Below are 6140 nucleotides of genomic sequence, written 5' to 3'. Positions count from 1 at the left end.
ATCACCAAATCCTCTAAGTTCTACTTCAAAAATATATCCTGAATCTTACCACTCCTCACCAAGTCCACAGTTCAAACATTAGCTCAAGACAACATAATTTCTCATCTAGAATACTCCAAATTATTCTCCCTCTTTCCACATTTGCACCCCACTCTCTGCCTCTCCATTCTTAGTAGAGTAACAGATTGAAAGGGCAATTCATGTCACAGCCCTCCTTGCTTAAAACCTTCCAATGGCTTCTTAACCCAATTAAGATACAATTCAAACTTCATTCCAACACCCATGAGACCCTGAGTGATCTGTTCATAGATTTCCTCACTGATCTCATCTTCTATTATTCTTTTCCCCTTTCCCCTGGATTCCAGCTACAATTTTTTCCCCTTGTCCCTGAAATGGAATCAGTTTATTTCTATCTCTGGGCTTTCGTTCCAGCTGTCCACTCTGCCAGGATTACACTTTCCTTAGATCATCGTGTAACTGCCTCCTTCTTAGAACGTATGTTTCAGTGCAATGTTCCCTTCTCAAGAGAGGTTTTCTCTGACCCAACCTTTTCTTCATCCCCTGTTCACTCTACCTCATCGTTCATTTTATTTTTCAGAGCTTATTCCTGTCTGGAATAGTCTCATTCACTTGTCTGTTTGTTTATCGTATGTCTCTCCTCCCCAGACTATATATTTCATGAGAGCAAGGACCTTGTCTTTCTTGGTTATTGCTGTAATCCTGGAGCCCAGAACAGTGCCTGCCAATGTGGGTACTCAGTAAATATTTGTTGATAATTTGAAGAAAAGTACCAGAAAACATACCAGCTTAATTTGCACACCCCTAAGTATTAGGACGAATCATCAGATACCATTTATAAGCAACTGGCAAAACACATAGTAGAGTCTGAAAGCAAGATTTTTTAATGAAAGGATTAGTCCAAATGAAGTAAGGGGGATTTATTTTGGACAGTCCAAAAGTGAATGCCCTAAAATCATGGCTGGTTGCATTGGGTTGGTCCTCCAGTGGCAAAATAAGCATCACTCAAATTGGAAGTTTTAGTATGTTTTGTTCTCTTTTATTAAAACAGTACTGTTTTTAAATGACTTGAAGTTTGCAGTTCTGTCGCAATGAGTCATCAGCTTGAAAAATGTGTTTCTTCAGGGTGGGAGGAGAGTTTTAAATTCATAATTCATTTGTTGCAATGTTCATTTATTAAAGCAAAGACATATTCTTTAACACTCCTTCCTTTCCATGGCATAATGCCTGTTCCCTCTTCTTTTATCATATTTTATGTATGTATGTGCATACATATAAATAAGAAATTATGAAATGCAGTTTATGTTAGTAGAAAGAGCATTTTTAGTATGTTCATGTGTAGAGTGGAGCGTGCTCTCCTATATTTCATTATAATTTGGCGTGCAATTTTAAAGCATGGAGAGAGTATGAACACAAAGAGCATATACTTTTTGCCTCTCTATTTATGGTTCTAAGCCAGAATTTTATCAAATTCACATTTGGAAATATGACTAAAACAGAGCAGGGAATAAAGCTCACAGAGATCTCTGAATTAATTGAATTATTCAGTTTCATACTAATCCAGATCCCCGTGGGGTAGAAGGTATAATCTATGCATTCATCTCTGTGTGTTGCCCTTCTCACTGAGGTTCTATTAAACCATCGCAATCATTAAGGCAGTGTGCAAACCACCAAATTAAACAAAAAGGCTATTTTTACAGAAGGGATGAGAGGCAAGGCAAAACATTTTTTAAAATAAAAAATGACTTTTCCTCAAAGCTCAGAACAGTAGCAGAAGGCTTTAAGAACATAAACATAACCAATCTGTCTATTCCAGGGGATAAAGGCTATGTTTCTTAAACATAAAAGAACAAAATTTCTAAGTAGCAAGCAAGTTGGAAGCATTTGCATAATGGATTCTATTTACATAAATTACATTGCTTATGGCACTCATCTAATAAGACTTGGCAAAGGTGGAAGGCAGAAGTTGAAGTGGAGTGAAAAGAAGGTTGAATGTGTAGTTCTAGAACTCCTTTCCATCCTTTTTGGCTTTTCTCCATTCTTTGAAGTCTTTGTTTCTTTGGGGGTTAATGTGTGCATTTGTCCCAAACTTTATAACCATGCATGTCAAGAAGGATTAGATTTGGTCATTCCTGCACTCTCTGTGCCCCCTACCTTGTTTTGTTCTCTTTTATGAAGGCAAAAATGAGTTCATCTGTCAACTACTGGAGCATGTTAACTCTTGTGTGTTGGGATTTGACAGCCACTGGCTGTGAATTTTCTCGCCATAACAACCAAATGAAAATGTCAGCAATGAATCTTTCTGCTAAGTGCCAGATTTTATCTTTCTCATATGCACCATTTCCCTTTGTCTGAATACAAAATTTTAGTGTTTTGCATAGCTCCAGCAAGGAGCTTATTTCTAATGGTATAACATGGTAGCTCACAATGGACAGTCCCTTCAAGAATGGGTAAGTATTGGGGGTGTTAGGTAGAACCTTAGGTAATCTTCATCAGGATCTCAAGTTCAAGAAAGATATTCTGGCATCACAGATATCTGGGTGGAAACAACCTACCAGTTTAAGAGATCCATTCTTTAAGAATTTTTGGTTTTCTTCCCCCGTTCTTTGGAACGAGTGAGGCTTCATCTGAGGGAAGAAGGTGAATGACGGAAGGAGCTAGCTGCCTTTCTCTTCAACTAAGGGTCATTGATCTGATGAGAACTGGGCAGAACAGGACGTGTTTATTCCTCACCTTCCAGATTCTGGAATTTCATAAGCATTGACTTACACTAATTCATCCACAGCGAGACCGGTCTTTGCAAATGTGAAAACCTTTGGCCGTGAGGTCCGTTAGGAATGTATTTGGCTGCAGCTAACAGCATATCCGACTAAGGGTGTCTTAAGCAAATAAGAATTTATTTTTATGACATAACAAAAAGTTTAGAATTGTATAGTTCTGGTAATAGGTCAACTGCTAAATGATGCCACAAGAAACCTGGATTTTCTTTTTCTGTCTTTCTACCGTAACATCCCTGATGCGCTCGCTTAGTCTCCATGCTTATTGCTTAAGGGCTGCAAGAAGGCTGCCACAGTATCACACATGGAGACTTCTTTTGATGCAGGAAGAAAGGGAATTGGGAGAAATAGGCCAGGCAAGGGGCATTTGCTCTCTTCTATCAGGAAAGAAAGAATTCCCTCGCCGCCCCTCCACTCCACAACTGACTTCCCACCAGCCACTTTCCTCTCAAGGTGTTTTTTGGTTTTGGTTGTTTGCTTATATTTTGTTGACCAGAGCTGTGTCAAATGACCACTCCTGTTTGCCAGTGAAGCTGAAGAAGTGAGTATTTAGCTTTTATAGGCACCTAATGAAGAGGCAGACAAGGGAAAATGTACCAAGTGAGCCAAGCTACAAGGTCAGCCTCAATGACCAAAGAATTATAATACTCAGGACAGGTGAGCACTACTTTGCATTCAAAGTCAGGAATTGATATTCTTTTGAGTATTTCAGGGCCAGTTCTAACTTGTCCCTAATACCTGCTTGGCTCTTAGGCACAGTGTGTGTTCATCTTCTGCTTCCTTCTCGGAGGATGACCGAAGTTTCCCCGGAAAGCTGCAATGTGAATCTAAATACACTTTAACTAAAGGGATATGGGGCACAATTTTGAGTATAAAAAAGGAAATATTGCTTGCTGTATTAAAGAAGTTTCGGTGTCACAATTTTGGAGTCAGTTAAAATCTGGGAGAAAGAATATTCACTTATCTGTAAATTTCTTTAAGTTACCAACTTAATGACACAATTCCCTATTGTTTCTCCTCCCTCCTGGAGTACACATATTCAAAACATTAGGGTGGATACTCTTGAAAACATTTATTCTCCTGCCATGAAGAATGCATGTGAGGAAGCCCCCTCACCTGAAGTTTCACCCCATGGTGTATTGCATCATTCCCCATAAAGTCTTCCCAACTTATGCTGCAAAGACAAAGCAATGCATCTTGTAGTGAAGTGACAAATACTTCTCGTTCCCCCTTGGCATGAAGCAGGCAGCTGCCGAGTAAAGGTAGCTGGCAGGATTCCCAGAGACAGGGCTTGGGCCACGGGTTGAGCAGAGGAGCAGTTGCCATCTCATTATTTCATTGTCTTGTGGTTGCTGGGCACGCTAGCTGACATGCAGAATCAAAGTAGAAATTACTACTGTCAGAGAAGTGATACTAATGGTAGTGACTCTTTTTAGTCCTTCAGTGTTTTCCAGGGACAATCACCTCAATTTTAGTGGACCCGTCTCTGGCTGCATTAACCCCCTAGGAAAGCAGCTGGAATATGCTTCCCAAACTGGTGATGCTGGGTGATTTGTTGCAATAATGGTTTGAGGGCCAGATAAATCAGTCAGTGTCATTCGAGGGAGGAGGAAGAAAGTGTGTTCAAAAGCATCACTGTATTATTCCAGTAGGGGGTGGGGGGAAAGCTTAAAGCCATTAAAACAAAACACTCTTTTAGCTCTTGTAAAAGAGAAATTACACCTTGGGGGCCCTTAAGCAGGAACATCAGAGAAGTGAAAAATTTACTCATCATAATGTTTGTTGATAGGAAGTCAATTTTTGGCAATGGGTGCTTGTGTTTATTAGCCTTGTGTCCCCTATTTCTCTCTCCTTTTCAATTTTCCTTTTATTAGGACTAATGATCGTTTGAGGACGTGAAGTGGCTCAGGACTGTAGTGACCAAATGAACAGAGATAAGCCGACAGCGGGCAAGGACTTGCGTCCCTGCAGATCAGATCTGGGTGCTGTCGAGAGGTTTATTGTATCCCCCATGTTCTCTCCCATAGTAACACCACCAGCAGACATAAGCACACATTCTGGTCTTGCTGTGTGAATCTGTCTGCTTGAGTATTCTCATATCATAAAGGGACATTAAAAGAAGAGTTTCATTATACTCTGAGAAACTTTTCCTACTGTGTATGCATATGCGTATATGCTGTGATTCTATGTGCGCAACTGACCTCATTTACAACAAAAAACCTTAACATGTATGCATAATAGGACCAAGGATAAAGAACGAATAAATCCGAAATCAGAATGAAGGGAAAATAAAGGTAGAAAAATAAGGTAAAGCCCCAGAAAAGGTTGGTATATAAACTAAATGGTCTGAAATATAAAGTCATTCACTTGAGGTGGGTTGCAAATTTGGCTCTGAGCTTTCTGGCAGCCAAAGAAAAGAGAGAAACTTCTCAATTCTATGTAATGGAAACACAGCAATTGCTGAAAAGAAGCAAAAAGCTCTGTCCTGTTGTGAAATTGAAATAATTTCTTTCCATTCCAGTAAGTTTCCTTTCATAGGTATTCTATGTTAAAAAATGTTACTGGCATAAAAAGTGGTGAGCAGTGGTAGTAGCTAGTGCTAAAACAAAAAACAAACAAAAAAAACCCATAACAAATAATGAAAAACAGGCAAGCCCAGATTCATCCTTTTCCTTGAAATGTTGAATTGTTATTAACAGGATTGGTACGTGAGGTTCTGAACAGTGAAGTGAACATCACTAAGAGGAGAGCTTTTCACCTATAAATATATATTACATATATATGTATGTTTTTTTTCACATCAGACGGGTAACGTACCAATGTCGTAACAAGTTTCGAGGGAGATGATATCTCACACAAGAGCAAGAAAATCTAATCATCATGTCTATGAACTACAAAAGGAACTTCTCACCAACATTTTTTAAAATATTAGATGGCATAAAAACTGTCAGGATGTTTTTATTTTCAGAGCATCTGGATGATTCAGGGCGCTGAACTGAGTCACTGAAAAATATTAAAAGAGAGAACATGCTACCAGAGCCAAAGAAAGTCAAGCAGTCTGAATGTCCCCACTCTCTAAAAGGGTTCAGATGACCACCAGAGAGTCACCACTAGGGGCGCTGTGCTCATTCAGTCACCAGTCAGAGCCTGGGGCCAGGAGGCACCTGCTTGCTGGCGGGGAGGGGGTAGGGGGTGGGAGGAGGACAGCCGTGGTCTACGGGCAGGAGATTGTTTGATAACTTGTTGCAGTAGGTCCCTCTGCACTTAGAGTCCAGCCATTCTAGAGCAATCTATACCTTTTCTCTTTGCTGGAGTGATCTACCAGCATTTTCAAATGTGAAACTT

General features: G+C 39.9%; 1 non-coding gene across 1 annotated transcript; it reads right to left on the bottom strand.

Moving 5' to 3' along the window:
• Window positions 1-5593: 5593 nt before the first annotated feature.
• On the bottom strand, window positions 5594-5698 carry LOC138375203 (small nucleolar RNA U13). Its single transcript, XR_011231455.1, has one exon. It is a non-coding gene; the product is annotated as a small nucleolar RNA U13 (small nucleolar RNA).
• Between the last annotated feature and the right edge of the window lie 442 nt (window positions 5699-6140).

Source organism: Eulemur rufifrons, chromosome 24 (genome assembly GCF_041146395.1).
Source record: "Eulemur rufifrons isolate Redbay chromosome 24, OSU_ERuf_1, whole genome shotgun sequence".
NCBI classification, from domain to species: Eukaryota; Metazoa; Chordata; class Mammalia; order Primates; family Lemuridae; genus Eulemur; species Eulemur rufifrons.
This window is presented reverse-complemented; position numbering and strand designations above follow the sequence as displayed.